This window comes from Vipera ursinii, assembly GCF_947247035.1.
Source record: "Vipera ursinii genome assembly, chromosome: 3".
NCBI lineage: Eukaryota > Metazoa > Chordata > Lepidosauria > Squamata > Viperidae > Vipera > Vipera ursinii.
This window is the reverse complement of record NC_139516.1, coordinates 163,937,045-163,958,122: the sequence shown is the minus strand read 5'-3', so window position 1 is coordinate 163,958,122 and position 21,078 is coordinate 163,937,045. Positions and strand designations below refer to the sequence as shown.

The 21,078-nt window shown below is 36.5% G+C and overlaps 1 long non-coding RNA gene across 1 annotated transcript; it reads right to left on the bottom strand.

The window, feature by feature from the left end:
• Nucleotides 1-1,572: 1,572 nt before the first annotated feature.
• Nucleotides 1,573-20,687, bottom strand: LOC310638048. The gene is made up of 5 exons (XR_014492018.1): nucleotides 19,289-20,687; nucleotides 18,984-19,072; nucleotides 18,223-18,863; nucleotides 5,227-5,364; nucleotides 1,573-2,004 (listed from the first exon to the last, which is right to left on the bottom strand). It is a non-coding gene; the product is annotated as an uncharacterized lncRNA (long non-coding RNA).
• Between the last annotated feature and the right edge of the window lie 391 nt (nucleotides 20,688-21,078).

The window sequence follows — 21,078 nt, the reverse complement described above, 5'->3', positions numbered from 1 at the left end:
ATAGGAATTATCCAATCTTCATTTATAGAGAGTTAATTAAGGTGGCAATTCTTTCAGGGGTTTGAAATGCTTCTCCTCAAATTTTCTCCACCTGGGATAAATTGTCTGTTTGCTTGTTTACTACATTGGTATACCAGTCATTCCTGAAGTTATCTAGAGCTTGTATTTAAATACTTTCATTTGATAGCATAGTGTGCAAATATATGGGCTAATCACTTTGTTAAGAATCATGGTTGCTAGGTAAGCAGCTTTGAAATATTGTATGATATAGAGAGGATATACAGCTGGATTGACAGAAGCATGCATGTACAAGATTAATGCTTCTTATGGCCACAAATGTTGCAGACTGAAGTGGGAGTGGTTTTGCATCTGTTTTTTGTGCTCCTGGCTTTTATACCCTTTGATCCCCAGCGCCTAAGGAGGCAGTAAGAGAAGTGGCTTTTATTATTCTTACCTATTCATCAGCTCACACAGCCTATGGCCATCCAAAAAGACCTTAATAAAGAACAAGAGCAGTGAACTGGCTCCTTTGAGAAAGGAGAAGTGGATATTTTATTTTTTATTTATTTATTTATATAATTTTTTTTATTGACTTTCCAATAGTACACTTATATCTTTGAAAAGCAACATGGTGTCTGGGTTACAATAGTTCCATTTCATACAGGTACATGTTATTACAAATCTCCAATTTATTGTAGCCAATATTTCTTCTTTTTTCCTTTAATACGTATTGTATTAAATTAACATACTTCTTATTTTATCTATCAATTATTTAATGGTTTCCTTGCATTTGTCAATACTTTCATATATTTTATTTATTTTAACATTTCATCTTTAAGACATCAATCACCTTATAAATTTTCCCAGCTTTAATTTGCATTAATATTAAGTTTCAAGTTTCTCATTTTCATATTTCTAGGTGACCCCACTTCCCTTTATCACAATTCTTTCCAATTCCTAATAATCTAGATACACATCCTATCTATCTCATTTCCATATCAACAGGTTAATAATATAATATAATAATCTTGTTTTCATTATAATTTCCACATACTGTTAAATTCAATAACCAAAATTTTTCCCCTTTCAACATTTAACACATCTTTTCTCTTCTCCTTTATGTCTGCTCTCTCGTGCTTAGATTTATAATTTTATTTTTATAACTGCATCCAAGTATATTAGTTACATTATATCACTCCTAACATCAATACATCTTAATCAATTTCATTTAAACAGTTCAATATTTCAATTTAACTGTTGATATTTGCACATCTAAGTTTTTTAATTAGCCAATATTTTTATCTGCACATCAAAACAGTCTCTCATAATCTAAGTACAATCCTGTCTATTTAGATATTTTCCATTTCAGGCCTCTTAAATATTTATTTTATTTTTTATTTTAATTCCATTTATATCCCGCCCTTCTCCGAAGACTCAGGGCAGCTTTTGATATGCAGATAAAAATATTGGCTAATTAAAAAACTTAGATGTGCAAATATCAACAGTTAAATTGAAATATTGAACTGTTTAAATGAAATTGATTAAGATGTATTGATGTTAGGAGTGATATTATCTTCCGTTTCTTTGCTTCAGGGTCATCAAAGAGTTCTTGTATTGTAGTATTATATTGAAGTGACCCTCCAGTCTCTATTTTTGAAGGGTTGAGCGGTCTAATAAAGATACCAAATCTTCTCATTATTTTCTCCTCTTGGCGTAGTTGTCCTGGACTGTCTATTTTTTCTTCCATCTGTTTCTCATTTTGATCTTTGAATTCCTTCTGCTTTATGTAACAAAATTTTTGCTCGATCCATTTTGTCAGGTTTTTCTCCAAATTTTCTCTTGTCTGTGCTTGCTGAAAAGTTAAATCTTCTGTCAGAGTATTTGATTGTTCAATTTCTTCTGTTATATTCTGTCCCAATAAATTGTTAGTTATAGTCACAATTTGTGTTTGCTTATCCAAGACGCTTTCTAGTTTTTTTCCAAAAGCTTTTATTTCATCCCCAGCTGCGGAAAGGAACTGATAAGTTTGGCAGGTTATTTTCATCATAGCATACATTTGTTTTTGTATTTCTTCCATGGTGGAGTCTCACATCTGGTGTTCAAGGTTAGTCTTATCTTGTTTTCTAAAGTGTCAGCCAAGTCTCTCTCTCACACACACATACTTTTTTTTTAAGAGTGTCAGCTTGCAATTTCAGGTTTAGCCACAGGATGTCCCCCAAGTACTTGGAAAATTCTTTTCTTTTCTTTTAGGGAAACTGCCTGTTAATCTGTTTTCAAGGGCGGTATATAAATGTAACTAAATAAATAAATAAATTTTGTTTTAGAAAAACAGAGCCAAATTTTCAAATAAGGATAGGAAGTAAGGAATAAATAGTCAAAAGCTTTTAGTGCACAAGTTTTTTTAAGGGAATAAAGTTCTAGTTGAGGTCCAATTTTTCAACGTTTCTTTTTAAATCACCCCTGGAGGTTCAATCACCGCTGATTCTGAAGGGAGGGTTGAGATCCCCCCTCCCTCTCCGCAGGGGGAAAGGTACTTAGCAGCTTATTTAGGTGGAAAGAAGAAGATTGGAGTGTAAGAGAGGTTGATCTTACCCAGTCTCTTCCACGCTGCTTTAATGTTGCCTGGTAGTAAGTGTGGTTTCGGCTGTCTGCAGCCTAAGTGACCGGCTGTGTTGCTATGGCTGGTCTTTCGTCCACCAGTTCGAAGGAAATGCAGGCACTAATGGGAGAGTTGCAGCTCCCCCACATTTCTGCAAAAGCCACTTTTTGCTGGTCGCCCCTCCAGGGTGACTCTTCGGCCCTTTTAGGACCCCCCAGTGATGCAAAAATGGCCATGGAGAATGAGAGACATCCTCCAGAGGTCCATAACAGCAGTGTTGGCAAACCAGAACAGAAGTGGGTAGTTTAATGTTCCATAAAACCAATAAAATGCATTGTTCTAATTTATGGTTGAATAAACAAAACTAGACTGGATACTTATAAATTAAAAGCCTTAAACCAGGATTTACAAATTCTAGTAATCATGTTTAATGAAAACCAAATAAATTACATTATATGCTGAATGTGGTCTGTGAATCTGACAAATTTGTATTATTTATGGTTTGGGCAGAAAGGACATTTCTACTTGGTGAAAAAGATGAATTGATGATTTCTGCCAATCTGTCTTTGGGGTAGGCCATGCCAGACCGAGCACAGGTCTGGAAGCCCTTTAAACCTTTGGAGTGACTTTTTGGCAGGTATAATGGATTGCAAAAGGAAAGGCATGGTGAAAAAGTCCCATCCTGGAGATATTCACAGGTTTCCAATATAATTTTACAGTATAGAGTATATACCAATAAGCAACATTTATCTTAATTGAATCATGCTCTTTCTGAACCTCAAAACCTGAACATTGTTTGTTGAATATCTAGTTTGGAAATATTTCAGAAATAATTGAGTTCCCATTACAACCTTTAATTTTATTTAATTCATGGGGGTAGAAGGCAGAGTAGCCCAGTACTCATTATCCATTGTACCACTTTCTTTCCTAAATAACTTATGCCCATGTTTTTTTAGCAGAAGAAATGTTCGGCTACATATATTGTGTCTAGACAAGAATGAATTTTCTATGTGAATAATGAATTGGATACCTGACAGACATTTCAATATTAGTTATATTTAGATAATCCCAGCAGGAAATAGAGAATGCTGTCTTTGAAGAGAATTAGGGAGGAAGATTTTCTCTCTAAATGTTTTTCAGATGACAACCCTGCCATTACATACAGCATTACAAAATTCTGCACAGCATATTGAACATGGCGGATCCTGATAGACTAAATTTGGCCCAAACAGTTCATTATCACAATCTTAATTTAGTCTTATTTTTGTATGTATAGTGGTTTTGGACAACAATAAAGATTTGATTTATGAACTACATAACAACAATTGGTTTAATACATAAAGCATCATAATAAATTATATGACTGGACTGTCATATAATATTTGGCTTTTTACCAAGGGACTGGGGTAGGGTAGAATGGAATAGAATGAATAAAATTAGGGTAATTGGAACTTGCTCTGGTGCATCTTCCCTGGTTAATCATGGTACAGGTTTTCTGCTTTTGTATGACCATTTTACTGTTTTATTGCTCAAAATTTAAAAATATCCAGTTGCAGCCTAGCCAACAAAGCATTCAAAATAAAGTTCCCATAATCAACAAACACATTTCTGAAAGATTTTTCCATACCCTTTTTAAGATAGTGATAGTATCAATGAGGAAAACAAAGCACACAGCCTAGAGATCTAATACTGAGCCAGATTGTGCCAAACCAGTTCAAAATGGCTTCTACATTAATGTAACTATAGAATCTTTCAAAAACTGATACATGAGCTCTTTTCCATTTGAGGAATCAGAAGAAAGGAACTTTACAGACAATAATGATGCGTGAAGACTGTGAAGGTAGGCTGATGGAACTGAAGGAATTTACAGCTACCAAATATATATATTAAAAAATCTTCCTGCTGACAACAGTGGAAGAGTCTAACTATGGAGATTGTGGCTTTCTCACTTTTAAGAAGCTGGATAGCTTCTCAGTGATGATTTAATTGGTTTTCCTGTATGTTACAAAAATTGGCTTAGATTACTCCACTTCTGCCAGAACATGAACTGGAGTAGCAGGCTTGGCAGGACACTAAACAATGACCACTTACTTGCTTTTATCGGGTAGTAGATTTTGTTTTCACTGATCACTGGGATTTGTAGCTGGTTGACATGCTTGTTTTATCCTTGAAAGGAGCCCTTCTTCTAAATGTTCATATGTCAGGATTGCTGATTTCTGACATTATTCTGTGTTAGCAGAGGCCGGATGATATAGGCTAACCCAGTGAGATAGAATTTTAAAGGCAGGCAGGTGTCAGAGGAAAAGGTTAACCCCATTTTAAAAACTGTGAATGTTTGGATCAGTGCCTGGCAATGTTAGCCTTATTTATTTAGAATACTTACATCTATTCCAATTCTGCAGAATGAAAAAAAATAAATAAATACTCAAGCACGTACTAATTTGACTCAAGGATGAGCACCAGATTGGTCAGCCTTAAGCCTGTATTGATGACTGTCATGAATTGCCAGTTGTGCTGACAAGACAACAAAGGAATAAAACATTAGCATAAGAAAGAACAAAAAAAATAAATGGAGGAATTGAGAGTGGAGAAAATGAATGCAACCTAAAATAATTTTGGTCTGGTACCTCAAAAGACTTGATAGAAAAAGTTTAATGAGATAGTAAAACATCTCGGGCAGCTGCATCAGGGAGCTCATCACACCACTCAGCTCGCTTCCACAGCATTATGGAAATATTCAATACTGAATATTATCTGGAACAATCCTGAAAACAATAGAAAGGCCACAGTAACAACAAAAATCACTTCAAAAGGCTACAGTGCATTTCAAAACCCACTGGTAGGTTTCTCTGATTCAAAGTATGCCCTTGCTTCAGTTTGTGAATTGGTGAATCAATGAAGCTCAGTGAAATCAAAGAACTTCTTTGAAGGTTTAACATGAGATACACATACCTGGAAAAAAAATCCTAAAAATAATAAAACATAGGAAAATAATAACATTCTTATGACAGGCATTAAGTGGAACATTTGCAAGAATCCCTATGTAAAATAATCAGGTTGACAGTTAATTACTTTCAAGATATGGTCACATTACTGGGAAGAAAAATAATCCAGTTTAGTTATTGTTTATTTGATGTTTACATTGGAGTTTCCTGGGGTTTTTTCCCCAGTGAATAATAAAGGCAACAACTGCAAATTACAAGTCTATACCCCAATTTACATCCCTTTCCTGTTTACTCATACACAGGTGATTATGCTGAAGCATGAATTGTGCTAAGTACAACTGGAAGCTTTTGAAGCATAAGAATTCCTTATACTTGTTATCCCGAGGCAAATGCAGAGCACTAGTGCACTGGCAGAGACCATGCCTATGAACAGTGGCATCAGTCAGTGGGATCTGGCCATATTTTTTTTAATTTCCTATAGGGCATGCTGAAAATTAAAAATGAGGCTGGACTTAGCTGCCCAGTGCTTCTTGGAGTTTTGATATCTCAAGTAACAAAGTTGGAACAAGTCCTGGTTGACTAAGTCTTTTTTCTTTCTTTCTTCTTTTTGCTTCCTGTCTAATCTTCTTTACCTCTCTCTTAGGAAGCTGTACAATGGGAACATGACTGCTGAATTCTGGTACCAAGGAGTAGAAAGAAAAGTGAACTGAATTATAATTTTTGGCTTAGAATTCTAGAAATATTTGCAGTTCAAGTGCTTACTAGTTGGGGAAAACTTAAGATTTCTTTTAGGGAAGTCTTTTTTGATTCACTAAATCCCCATTACGATACCAAAAACAAAATTGCTATCCCTGTTTATTAACTCTGTTCTCAAGTTTGTCTAAGTACAACTATAAAGATACTATCTGTGCCCCCAAAAAGATATACTAGGGGTTACAGGAGTTGTGGAACACATCATCTTAAGAACAAAGTTAATGCCAAAAAAATTAGCCCTCCCGCTTATCACTGAATTCTGACAATAGGAAGTGCTGAGAGAAAATGATTTTAAAAGGAGGTGAAAGACGGTGTATTAGAAGAACCTGGAAAAAGAAGATGGAATATATACCAATAAAGCCATCTATATTAAAAAATGTAGAAAGGCGATTTCCTGGTTGAAACAGAGTAGGTATACTGAAATGAGAACTGCCCACAGACTCCAAAGATGAATCCAATATGCAATATAATTGGGATTATATCCTTCATGCTACAAAAAGGAGGAGGAGGTGATGAAAAAAATAAGAGTTCCTCCTCTTTCTAACTCAGTTCTTACTCAGTATGAAACATTTTAAAAATAGCTCTGTTAATGTCAGTGCAGTGGCATCATATAATTTATCATCTCTCTGAGATAGTTGGGAAGAAGTTGCAATAGGTAAGGGATCACGGTTTATATAATTTTTACTGAATACTATAGGTCAAGTACTGTACAGTGTACAACACTGTTGAAACTGTACATTGTTCAGTCTCTTGAACATCTGTGATTTGATCAAAGGTGAGGATGAATCTGATAGAGAACCTTTACCTGACATGATAGAGATGCTCAAGATATTCTTGCAGAACAGTTGTTGCAGTTGCAGCTGCAGTTGGTTGGTAGCCTGTTCTTTGTGTAGTAGTTCCTCTGGCTCTTACCTGCCCTTTTCTCTTTCTATCATCATCTTCTCTTCTATCCGTTCCAGACTCAAAACATATCAATTTAAACAAAAGTATGTTCTGAAATTCTAAGAACCAAACATAGCACACAGAATCTGGAAGAGATTGTAACGTTCTTTCCAGAAATGTTCAGTATCTTACTTGGAATTTTTTTTTAATAATTCTTTGTTACAGTTGGTTCTTGGGTGAAAGAAAGCATTTAGATGTACAGTATGTTTACATTTAATATTTTGTTGATAGCAGGGATTATGAAGCTGATCTTCTGTATTCAAATATCAGTATTTTAAGGAATTCAAGGAAGGTCCAGATTTTATCTTCAGCTCTAGTACAGCTGAGACTAAGGTGATAACTTCCTTGTGTAGGTAGCCTGGATCATACCACTACTTCTCTTCAGTTGTTTCATACTTCTCTATACTCTGAAGATAAGTCATTTGGCTGATGCATGACACAATGCTTGGCATATTCCTGGACAACATACCTCACTGTTGTCATCATTATTGTCTCAGTCTGCACTTCATATATAGTTCAAACTCAAACTGTATACATAGTTATGGAAGGAAAGAACTGGTAATACACATTTTTCTTCAAATTTATTTCTGCAAAAAAAACCCTTTCATCTGTTTATCAGCAAGATCCTCCTTCACTGAATGGATGATACCAATCTCAGTTTTGCAAAACATATTGTCAGTCCTTCAAAGTAGACTAACTAGTCCAGTTTTTCCCTGGATTCAGGTTTCTTTTATTTGACTAGGGTCTTGTGTATGGAGAGCCTCAATCATCCAGGTCATGGTTGTCCCAAAGCTACTTTTCCAAAAGGCAACTGGATTTTCAGGCTTGAAAATGTTTCATTTCTCATCCAAGAAGCTTCTTCAGTTTTGACTGAACAGTGGAGAACTATTGCAGTATATTGGTTTGTTTTGAAATATAAAATAGGTTTTCATGAGTTAGGAAAATGTAACTGACAACTAATCACTTCAGATTTATCATTTATCTGTGCCAATATGTGCCAAAGCAGGAAAGAAAGAGTTAATTAGCAAGGTGCATTCAAAAAGCCTTGACAAATTCTTAACACATATTTCCCTTGCCTTCTAGCTAATAAAAGAGAGAAAGAACCTGTGGCTCAGGAAGTTAAAACAACTGCCTAATATATAATCAGCCCAGGTTCGAATCTCAGATAAAGGGTATGACTGACTGATGAGAACATAATAAGTTTGAAATGATCATCTCAGCCTCCCAAATTCTTTATTAGCTATTTGAATAATTTACACAAATAATGAGCTGTCATAAGTTGACTATATCCTGTGGATAAGCCTTGAGTCAGGACAAAGCAGGAAAGAAAGAGTTAATTAGCAAGGTGCATTCAAAAAGCCTTGACAAATTCTTTTTTTTTTATTGAAAAGTTTTAAAATACAGTTTTCCTTTAAAAACCCCTTCCCCCTCCCTGCTCCCCCCCTACCTCCCCCCAACCGCCCTCCCTCCTCCCCTCCCTCCTCCCCCCCTCCCCCCCGACTTCCCAGAGCTAAATACAAGGTATATATATATAAAAAGGCAATCATAAACAACCATATACTAACAACTATAAATTCTAAAATCCATCACTCTCTAGCTTATATAGGATAAGACACACCTTAACAATATTAAATATATATAAGAAACTAGAATAAAAAAAGAAAAAAAAACGAAAGAAGACTTATTTGAATGCTACATAAAAATTCTTAACCCTATACTTGTTCTGGATAAACTCAATCCATTTTCTCCATTCCATAATATAACGTTCTTGCGAATGATCTTTCAAATAGGCCGAAATCTTCGCCATCTCTGCCAGGTCGGAAACCTTTAAAGTCCACTCTTCTATGGTCGGCAGTTCCTCTTTCTTCCAATATTGGCCTATCAAAAGTCTTGCCGCCGTAATTAAGTTCAACATCAGCTTGGTGTCCACAACTGTAGCGTCTGCAATTATTCCCAACAAAAAAAGTTGCGGACAAAACTTTATCCTCTGTTTAAAAATCTTCTGCATATTCCACCAGACTTTTATCCAAAAAGCCTTAACCTTCTTACATGTCCACCATATGTGAAAATATGTTGCATCTTCATCACCACACCTCCAACATTTAGGCTGATAATTCGGATACATACTTGCAAGCTTTTTAGGATCTAGATGCCATCTATAAAACATTTTGTAAAAGTTCTCTCTTAGATTTTGAGCTTGAAAGCCTTGACAAATTCTTAAACATATATATAGCTATGTATATCTTATCTGTATGGCTGGGTGTTTTCCAGATTTTATTGGGTTAGTAGATAAAATAAAGATGTGTAGTACAGGAGCACCATCTGTTGGATTTCTACAGAAGCTACAGGAAATACAACTTACTGAAATTAGTAAATGATCATGACCAATGGAAAGAGAACTCTCCCTTCCCACTAATCAAACAGGAAATGGCACCCCAAGCCTTTTAGCTTATTGTCAAGAGGGATAGTTGTGTTTTTTACATTTTTTTTACTATTAACCAGAGGTAGCAGGCATGGTGGGGAAGACTCCATTATAATGGCTTCAAGAAAGACTTGCAGATAGATGTTGCTATCAACTGATTTGATTTATTTCAGTCTGATGTACTTATTTATGGTCCTGAACCAATAAAGCACAAATAGAAAAATAAAACACCAAATACAAATAAAAAAATCAAAATACAGGGAAAAATACAGGAAACAATCCTTTAAAAATCCATTAATAATGAAAAGATATCAGTTGACTTCTGCACACCATGGCTACTAAAAGAAACATAGCAATCTTTGTAGTGGTTGCCCAGGTTAATTCTTATAGTTTTTACAGTTAAGATTATAATTTTTGGATCAGAAAGATCCAAAGTTCTGATAATTGGGTTTATAAATGCCAGACACCATAAGTGATATGAGAGGCAGTTTAACAATACATGGATTACTGCCTCTGCCTCTGTGTCTGAAGGAGATCGATATTGGATCGAAGAAGTCTCTGAGCTGTGCAGTGGCAGTGTAATGGCCTAGAGGTGGAGTCTCACCTCATAGTTAGGAGGCTGTGAGTTTGATTTTAGGCAGATATTTCTCTCTCTGAGTGCAATGAGTTATTGTCTGCTGTGAACTCATGAGGGCATCAGGAAGGGCATCTGGCCAATAAATGCTTGAGCTTTGTACAGTCACCCCAACTCCATCCCCATACAAAGGACTACAGGGTCATTAAAAGAAAAAAAAAACAAAACAAAAAGAAAGTCTTCACAGAATTTGTTTAGTGCCCCCTTCTTTACCATACAAGGGGCGTGTTGGCCCAGCAATTAAAGATGCTGAGCTTGTCAGATGGAAAACTGTCAGCCTTGAGCACCACCATGTAAGAGAGTGAGCCTTGTTACAGTTGCTGTCCACCTAGCATTTTGAAACCATGCAAATGAGCATAAATAGATACCACTTTGGTGGGAAGATAACAGGATTCCTTGCCAGAAGTATTTTTAGACAACACTGTCTCTATTGGCTAAGAAACAGAGATGACCACCACACCCTAAAGTCAAACACAACTCAACATGGAAAACCTTTACCTTTACCTTACTCCCTACCAAACACAAGTGCTGATTTCCATTATGGCACTTCGTTTCTTCCAGGACCTAAAAATCAAATGAAGTTTTTTTTAAAAAAAAAACGTTCTCCCCATAGGAATATCAAGAGAGCAATACTACTTTGACTAGAACCTCAAAACACCCTGATATAATTTTCATCCGTTGGCTCACAACTAAAAGATTTGGGATGCCAAGTGTCTGGATCCACACAAAAAAATGACACTCATTGCAGTTTCAAAAAAAACCTCAGCACAGACCTTCAGCACAGAAACAGCAGAGCACCAGAGCAGGGGTAGTGGCAGAAAGAAACATACATGCCAAGCTATCAATTTCCCCACTGAAAAAAATATATATTACAGTTACTGCCTAGATCAGGGGTAGGCAACCTCAGCTCTTTTATGACTCATGGACTTCAACTCCCAGAATTCCTGAGTCAGCTATGCTTCAACTTCTGGGAGTTGAAGTCCATGAGTCATAAAAGAGCCGAGGTTGCCTACCCCTGGCCTAGATCATAAGAAGGGTGGTGTATAAAGGGACAGGAATGTCTGAAATACTCCAACTCCACCAAATAAACAAACTACTGCTGACTTGCAAAGTGGGCTGGGCCATTGTGTGTGTGTGTGTGTGTGTGTGTGTTTCCCCTTTTGTTTGAAGGGAAGCAGTTTTGATGAAGAAATGTATGACACTGTAAAAATTACCAGCAATAGCATTAATTCTAGCATTCTGTAAAAAACGTTGGGGATGATGATAATGTTCAAATGCCTAACTGCCATAGATTCAAGGTGCTGGTAATTACCTTTAAAGCCCTACATGGCTTAGGCCCGGGGTACTTGTGAGACCACCTGCTGCCAATGTCAACCTCCCATCGCCCAGTTCACTCCCACAGAGTCGGCCTCCTCAGGGTTCCGTCGGCCAGGCAATGCCGGCTGGCGACCCCCAGGGGGAGAGCCTTGTCTGTGGGCGCACCGACCCTCTGGAATGAACTGCCTTCGGAGCTGCAGACGGCCCCTGACCTTCGATCCTTCTGCCGTGACCTGAAGACAAGATTGTTCCAACAAGCGGGCCTGGACTGACCATGGTTTTTAATTTGGTTTTTATTGTGTTAAATTGTCCTGTATTTCTTATATTCATTGTTTAATTCTTTTTTAATTTTTGTATTTTATGTGTCTTAATTTTTATTGTTGTGAGCCACCCTGAGTCCTTAGGGAGAAGGGCGGCATATAAATTTAATAAATCCTAATCCTATTTTACGACAATAGTTGGTGGTTATGCAGGAGGAGATGGTGGCCAGGGATGGATAGCCAGGAATCCCTGTAATACATTACATTATATATGGGCAGCTGTGTTGCAGTAAAAGATGACAGCACCTTTTATATCATATATACATCTAATGTAAATAAAGTGAAAGTCTTGTTGATGGAAATTGTTTATATCAGTCCTAAACCTTGAAAGACCAAGGAAGCAGTCTGAAATTTTCTGAAGCGTGCATCAGCTAGGATAATACTTCATATGGTGGTTGTGGTGGCTTGGAAGTCTGGAATGTTTTGTGGTCAGCAGTGGTCTAATGTAAAAAGTCATTCCACCATTTGACTATGCAGTATATATCGTCCTTTTTCATTTTGCTTTTGGTCAAAGGAATGCACTGTATGGTGAATGAATTGCTACTATGAATAGCTACATACTGTATGAAATGCGAGGAGGGAGATTTACATCATCCATCTCTTAATTCTCAAAACATATGCACAAACCATTTTTTTCTTTTTGAAAAAAGATTTAACTTTGGGCTGGCTGAAATTCTCTACTGATGACCGAAAGACAAGAATTTGAAATATCACTGACCATGGCAGCCTTATGGACTCAAAAGGGAACATGAGCTTTGGATGGCTTTGTTTTGTTCTATATTTAAAAAGAAGAATTTTGAATGATAGTGATAGTGAAGCACTGTTCAGCATATTGATTTAATGATGTCCCAAAACAATGCGACTTGCCTCTCATACTATTTAACAACTGCAGAAAGCTATGGCTCTTTTGAAGATTTGGAGTAGCATTACATTTGTATGATTATAACAGCCACCTAATTCCAAGGAAGCGATCAGAATTGTTTAAGTACATTTGAAAATATTATTTAATTATTAATATTGAAATTAAAACCACATCGAACAGAAGTGTTGTTGGCCAATGGTAAAGTAAGTTGATGTTCAATTTGTTTGACATGGAGTTATAGTACCCCAGAAAGAACAATTCTTCTGAATAGGAGTTCCCCTTGGTATTCAGCTGTAACTGGTTTCATGGTATTAGCTTCCTGAACTGATCAGAATTAGCAGAATTATCTTACCTTAATTATGGATAATTTGATTACCATACCTTAGTTACATCCCATCTTGATTATTGAAAAATGCTGCAGTGAATTTAGTTTTTGTATACAATGCAGCAGCTAGATTGATAGCTATCATGAAGCATAAAATCATATGATGTCTATTCTACAAAATTTGCACTAGTTGCCAGTTGTTTGGCAGACACAGTTTAAGGGGTTAGCATTAAATTTTAAAACCTAAACAGCTTACAACCTGAGAGAACATCATCCTGTTATAAACCTGTTCAGCATTTATGATCTGCGAGAACATCTCTTTTGAAGATGCCCTCATTTCCTGAGGCTTATTATCCAGCATATGAAATGAGCCTTCTATTGTGACACTCCAAGCCTGTAGAAGCCTCATCCTGAGAATATGTTTTTAGATCCCATTTTAACAGTCTTTAGAAGAGCAGCCAGGATGAATAAATACATTTTTTGGGGGAAAACCTTAAATAGGTTAGCATAATGATTTTAGTATGATGATATGAAGTCCTTTTAAGCAACTGGATGACCAAATATGTAGGGATTGGTTGAACAAATTGTGGAAGACAACACTGGAAGTCAACTCAAGGCAGCTCACACAAGTGGTCATGAGGTGCAGCATATACCAAGGTAAAGCACTGTTCCCACTAGTGTTCTACATAGGCTTGAACCCTCTCGGTCAGATAGTCATAAGTCAGACTGTATATCAATAAAAGCACAAGAATGGAACCACCATCAGACACCTCCTCTACTTGGATGACATCAAGTTACATGGTAAGAGTGCATGAGACAACTTGCTGATCCCTCTGAAGTGGATCTACAGTGAGGATATTGGGATATAATTCAGACAGGAGAAATGTGGCTGGATGGTAGAGAGGGAAGATAGTTTAGACTGATGGTATGGAACTACTAGTGGGCCACATGACAGACATAAGATAAGCTACAATATCTTGGTATCTCACAGTCATATGGAAACCCTGAAGAGGAGGCAAGGAAGAAAGCAACATCAAAAGTATAAAACAGGTCCTGAAGAACCAACTCAGTGGGAAGAATACATTATGCCATCAACATGTATGTCCTGCCAATTATTAGACATCTTGATGGTATAGTGAGTTGACCAAAGAAGGACATGGAAGTTGCCAATCTGAAGACCTGGAAGCTCTTCACAATGTTTGGAGATTTCCAACCCAGGTCCAACATCCAGAGACCGTAGACCACCTGGAAAGAGGGTGGACAATGTCTAGTGAGGTCAAAGCCACTGTCCTGGAAGAAACCCAGAGTATATCAGTAAGATGACCTCCAAAGGTGAGCTGCTAAAAGGTTGCCTAGGCAGCAGCAAACATGGAAAGAAGATCAAACAAAAGAAATGCCATTGCAAGACATGATTCTCCATGGGACGTACCATTGACAGATAGCTGAGGTGGCAGACTCTGGGGCTGGAAAAGGCTAGACCAGATGTATCCAACCTATTGCCTTTGGACCGCATGTGGCTCTAGTAATGTGGCCCCACAAGTTCATAAACTTTTAACATTATTAAGTGATTTACTATATATACATTAACTATATTATATATTTTATAGGTGGCCCAAGAAAATTTCTCTTCAATCAGTCCAGACCAGGCAAGCCAATACATTGGACGCCCTTGGGCTGGACTAAATGATAGCACTGAGGCACTGATTATAGCAGCAAAACAACAGGCACTAAACACCAGATCCATAGGGCCAAGAGTTTATTACAATAGACAGAACCCAAGGTGTTCACTATGTAGAGAGGCCTTAGAGATAGTCCAACTCATAGTGAGAGTGTGTAAGAGGCAGGTAGGAACAATATATACTTAGCAGCACAATTAAGTAGTGGCATTGTGTACAGAAACATCTGCACAGTGCATGGGCTAGATCCTCGCAAATCCAGATGGGAGACTCCACAGAAGGTTGAGAAGAATAACAGGCTAAGATCCTGTGGGACTTCCAGATCCTGACAGGCAGGCAGATATTGTCCAGTAAACCAGACATCATGATATTAGACAAAGAGCAGCATTGGTGATAGATGTAGTGGTGCCAAGCAACAGCAGTGTCAGGAAAAAGGATTATGAGAAGCTGGTAAAGTACCAGGGCCTGAAAGAGGAACTAGAGAGTTTATGGAAAGTAAAGACCCAAGTTGTCCCAGTGATGGTAGGAGCACTTAGTGCTGTGATTCTTAAGTTGGAACATATCTCAGAAATGAATTTTCTGTCTAAAAGAGTACAGTGCTAGGAACAGCTAAGATACTGTGTAGTACCCTCAAACTCCCAGATAGAGTGTATCATATTTTGTAAAGGTTGTAAAAATTCATTCTCAAAATATTTAGAATAAGAACCTTTAATCCACTTGATCCAGGGACTTTTTCTGACTAAATCTTTTTATTGCTTCAAAAACTTCCCTTATTATTTATAGACCATTAATACATCTGTTTCTGTATCTCTGTAGTCCTCTGTAAGTTTTGTTCTTTAGGTATCCAATCACTTGCTTTATATAGGTTAAAATAATATTGGTGAAATGTGCATGGTCACACTATCCATTAATACAGTCTCTCTTGCTCGCTTGTGATTTTAATATCATTTTTTTCATAATTTATATGCCAACTATTTCCCTGAATTTTGCAGATTCAAAAAGCTTGTTCTTTTTCTTTTTTTCCATTTCTTTTATTTATACTTAATATTGTCATTGTAAAAGCTTAATTTGTTGAGAAATATTTCTCTTTAAATTTTTAAAATTCTTTTTATCTCATCCAAAATGTCTGTTTTCTCTTGCTACTTCTTTGTGAATTGAATGTTGTAAGACTGAATGTGAAACGCAGTTATGTACAAACAATGAACATGTAATTGCTAAAATATATAAACCTCTGTTGAAATTTGAAACATAAAAAAATTGAAAATCAGCTAAAAATGTTGGTTATAATATACTGATGGAACAACAGGAATATATGTCAAGGAAAAGATTGAAATTTACATTATGTTATAACCTTAAAGAGAAGACGAGTATTACATGTTATTAAAGAAATTGTCTAGAATGCATAAAGGCTTTTCAAATACAGTTGGAAACATGCGCAACAATAAGGTACATTTTGTCATGCTTGGCTGATACAGTATGTAAAAAAGCTAGAAAATGTTGAATTTAAATATATACACCGATTTAGAGGATTTTAAAAACTAATGCACAACTGAGACCAGAAGTCTTTCTTTTGGGACTAACAGACAAATAGTCAAAGAAAAGTCTTTTTCATGGAGCTTTGTTTTTGTATGTGATAACTGCAGTGTGATTATTGTATGCACAAAAATAAACACATCTCACATGCATAAGTCTATAGACTTCAGTACAAATAACTATTTTTGAAATGGTACCTTTAACATAAAAGAAAAAGATAAAAAGTGCTTCTGTAATTCTCACCTGTATTTTTCTAATTAGGAAAAACTTAACATTCAAAGTGTTGGGGTTTAAATTATTCCATATACTAGCCATAAAAACATCAATATCAAATTCAACACTGGGGGGCACAGTTGTTCTGTCTATCTTCCCTCCCTCTGTCTCACCTAAAGACAGCACAGACATAAGGCATACATGCAGGTATGCACGTACATATACATAACAAGCCATGAATAAATGAATTGTTTTCCTTAATCAAACTGTTGGAACTTGGTATGGATATTTCTAAGTATTTTCAAAGGATACTTTGCTTAAAAGACAACAATTCTACACCAATTATTAGAAACAAAGCCCCACTGAATGGGCTGAGAATTTCTCATGACTAGAGAACTAATTCCAAATAAGATTGTAGTCTAGTATTTACTAAACAATCTGTGCTCTTTTGGGTCATCATGTCAGAGACATTTCCTTATCTAAACAGAGAAACAGAATGACCAGAGCAGGCAAAATAGCAATGGGAGGAGGGCTGACTTTTGAAAAATGGTGCTGGTCTTGCATGCTTGCCAAGAGTGAAGAATATTATAGCAGTAAAAAATCTTCATGACCTTTCAGATCAGGGATGTTAACAGTAAACAGTCATGCAAATAAACAGATAAGGTCAAGTGAAATAGTTAAATGCCTATCGAAAAGCCCACTCTGATATTCTGAACTGGAACTGTGGAAGGTCGGCAAGGAGTTAGTGATGTGAGCCTTTAATCCTGTCCAGAATGGGCTATTTAGCCAGCTGAGGCAATGTCTGCATTTCTCCGCATATGCATTGAAAAGAAGTTATTTGTGAGCTTTATGGATTGCATCATTGTTATTCTTAATCTCTCTTGCTTTCCCTAATTTTGGGGACTATTAATATGACAATTGCTTTCAGGAAGAAGGTATAGACATATGCAGCATTCTCTGATAAGAGACAGTACTGGCCAGTCTAGCTAACATGCCGCAAGGGCAACCAACACCCAGTTTTACCCAAAACATGCCCAATGAGTTCATGCTATTCCATGCAAGCTAGAACTGCTAAGACCACATTTTCAACAAAAACCACTTTCAAGGACAAGTGCAAAAACCTGGACAACTTTTGTAGATTAAAAGGCCAGTATGTAAAAAGTATATAAAGACCAGTAGGAAAAAATTCTTTCCCTTTCTTTATTTTATTGTACACAAGGAATACAACTGAAAAGTCCATCCATGCACCTGTTTCTCTTTGGTATTCTCCAGAGATCATGGAAGAAGACTGATTTAAGACAAGTTGATTGCAATTAATAGTATTAAACAAATGAAAGATAATGCAAATGGAGAATAATAAGAGATAAAACTTTCACATATAATTGATAATAAGGCAAGAGCCTGAGTATTCGTTGGACACTTACCTGGGAATAAATCACATTGAATTAAAAAAAGCTTATTTCTAGAGACATACATAAGATAATTTAGTAATACTGAACTTTCTCTAGATTCTGTTCAATGCTCATTGACATTTTTAAATACAGATTAGCCATGTAGAATTTAAACAAATAACCAAGAAAAAGGCTAAAACTGTGACCTGAACTATATTTAAGCCTACTTCATTTATATAAGGGTCTTTCATAGATTTGTCCCATTTTATTGCAACTCTTCTGTATCTTACCTTCCTTTCTTAAGCCTATGCATAGTTCTGCACTTCAGGGACACAACTTCAAACATACTCTTCAATGTGTCGATATAATAGATTCTTGAGAAACTGGAACCAAACAGATGTCTTCCAGTTGAGTATATACTGATGACATAGACAGAGATACAGTTTAAGGACATCCTGAACACAGGACTTTCATTTAGGATGGTTTTGTTTTTGACACTACTACAGCTGCCATTGCGTTGTTGAGTAATGAATGTTAGAGACACGGCATCAGTGTTAACTATGTTATTTAGTGCTCTTAAAACCCTATTTCTCAGGAAGGACTACTGCAACTGCTTATTTCTATCACTATTGGCTGATTATACTTTTTGTTGCTTGTCTGTGGTGCGGACAACACAACCTGATTCTAAGAAGCTGGAAGGGCTGCCAATTGGATGATCCAAAAGCAACAATGGTAGCTTTTTACTTCTTCTTGTGCTTCTTAGTTAATTGTCCTCTTTCAAACTGCAGACTCACATTGTTGTCTGTGCCTTTTTCCTTTGGGTGGATCTCCTGGGAAAATTGCTGGAGTGCCTGCTGAATGGCTATATGCACAATCAATTTGCTGGCATTCTGCAGTTTTGTTTCTTCCTGTCTGGTTCCAGATTTATCCCCTGTAAGAAAAAAATATTACTTTTAACTGGAAATTATATATAAACACATCAATATCTATTACTTGAAATTATCAGTGCCACTGAGTACCACTCTAAAGTCTTCATTGGCTGGAAACTCACAGACATAGTCATTGATTATTGGTCCAGCTGTCTAGCATTCACCAAGAATAATGCTTTCCTTCTCATTCCTGCTGTTTGTGATCTTTTATCTGGAAATGCAATTGCATGTCTTGGTTATCGATAGTACTGAATTTTCTTAGTCCATCATCACTGTCAGGCTATAGAGCTTTTATTAGAGTACCATGGTGTTTCTCAATCAGTTTAGTCTACTGGTTAAAGCACCAGACTAGAAAGCAAGAGAACATAATCCCTCCTTAGCCATGAAAGCCACCTTGGGCCAGTCCCTCTCTCTCAGCCCAACTCACCTCATAAGATTGTTGTGGGTTAAATAGGAGGAGCAAAGGGTATTGGATACGTCCACAGTTTTGAGTTATTTGTAAAAATAATAAGAGCAGGAAATAATAAAAAAATATCTTTGCTGACTTGGGAATTCTGAGATTTGAAGTCTACACATCTTAGTTTTCGAGGTTGAGACACGTTGCTTTAGAGTAGACCGTGAAGGCCTGTGATGTGGCTCTTGCAGTACAAGTCCTGGCCTACCGCAAGAAAAGATATATTAAATATGGACCCCTATACTCTTAACACATAGGCTGTAAGGCTGTATTGTATGTGCACAAAAATAATAAACTTTACCAAAATGTGTAATTTTTTTTCTCCCCTTGGTTCCAGATAAAGATAATTAAAAAAATCTTCTTGCTTTCCTTTGAAAGACAGAAGGGTAATCAACACATATTAATAAAAAAACCATTTTGCTAATTTGACTTCAACATAATGAAACATTCTTTCTGGAAACATAAACAAAAAAGCTTAATTCAGTCTGTATCTTCTTATGAATAACAGGGTATTCGCAAATATACATATACATAAAACAAAATACTGACTTTATCAATATTCCCACATTTGTGGTCTTCTCAGGACACAGCAAATCAAACATGGATCAATTTTGTTTGCTTTCCACACTAATAGCATTCTGCTGTTTCAGGAACATGATCGGCCTTTGTTGATCCAAAGCTAATCAAAAATGCTCTTGTCTGTCTTTAAATTGGCTGTCCTGAGACAATCATGCTCTAGGCATTTCTAACTATACAGACTTGCCTGAGTTCCTAAAGAGTTTTGGTTTCCTTTTTTTAAATCTTTTCAGAAAAACCTAGGAAGGCTATAATCCTAGAGAAAAGTCACACACGGTTGTAGAAGCATTTTGGCTTAATGAGACACCAAAGGAAAATATTACACATCTTTTCTTATAGGCATTTATAAATCTAAAATGAATTTCTCAAATGCTATAGTGTAAGAACACATGAAAAAGTATCTTTGATTTGTGCCATATTTATTCCATTTTTAATACTCTTTTGTGTTGTTTGGTGGCTCAGAGCATGTCTTACCACTCAGCCCACCATTCACTGTCTACATCAATCCAACTTTAAAACAGATGCCCTTCATCTTCTCTTGTCTTTCAGGAGAAGTCTGTTTTCAGGTTTGAGCTGCCCACTTTTTCATTCTAGTCTCCTTGAACTGGAAGCGGGTCTCCATTTCTTGTCCTTTACTTTATACAGAGAGGACCAAGACAGAAAGAAGCCATAGTGGTGCAGTGGTTGGAATGTGGTATTGCAGGCTAACTCTGCCGACTGCCCGGAGTTCGATCCTGATCAGGTCAAGGTTGATTCAGCTTCCATACTTTACAGGTTGGTAAAATTAAGATCCAGATTGTTGGGGGAAAGATGCTGACTATGTAAACCTCTTAAACAGGGCTGTAAAGCACCATGAAGAGTATATAAGCCTAAGTGCTAAATGCTAAGGAAGTATAACCTTGTATTGATGTTTTAGTACAACTATTTAGAATCTCTTATTTCATGGGTTTTTAATATTACTCCCCTCACAAATTCAATATTCTTTTGACAGCAAAGCTTTATGTAACAAGAGTACTTGAGCTATGGTTATTCTTTATGACTGCCGCCTTTCTATTTCTTTGACCTTGCTGCTGTTCCCAAGAAATCCTGTTTAAGAAAAGGAGATGATTCTTCAGACTCTTTGTCTTCAGACTCTTTCTTTCTTGTTGCCTTTTAGGGCTACATCATTTTTTCAACCTCTTTTAACC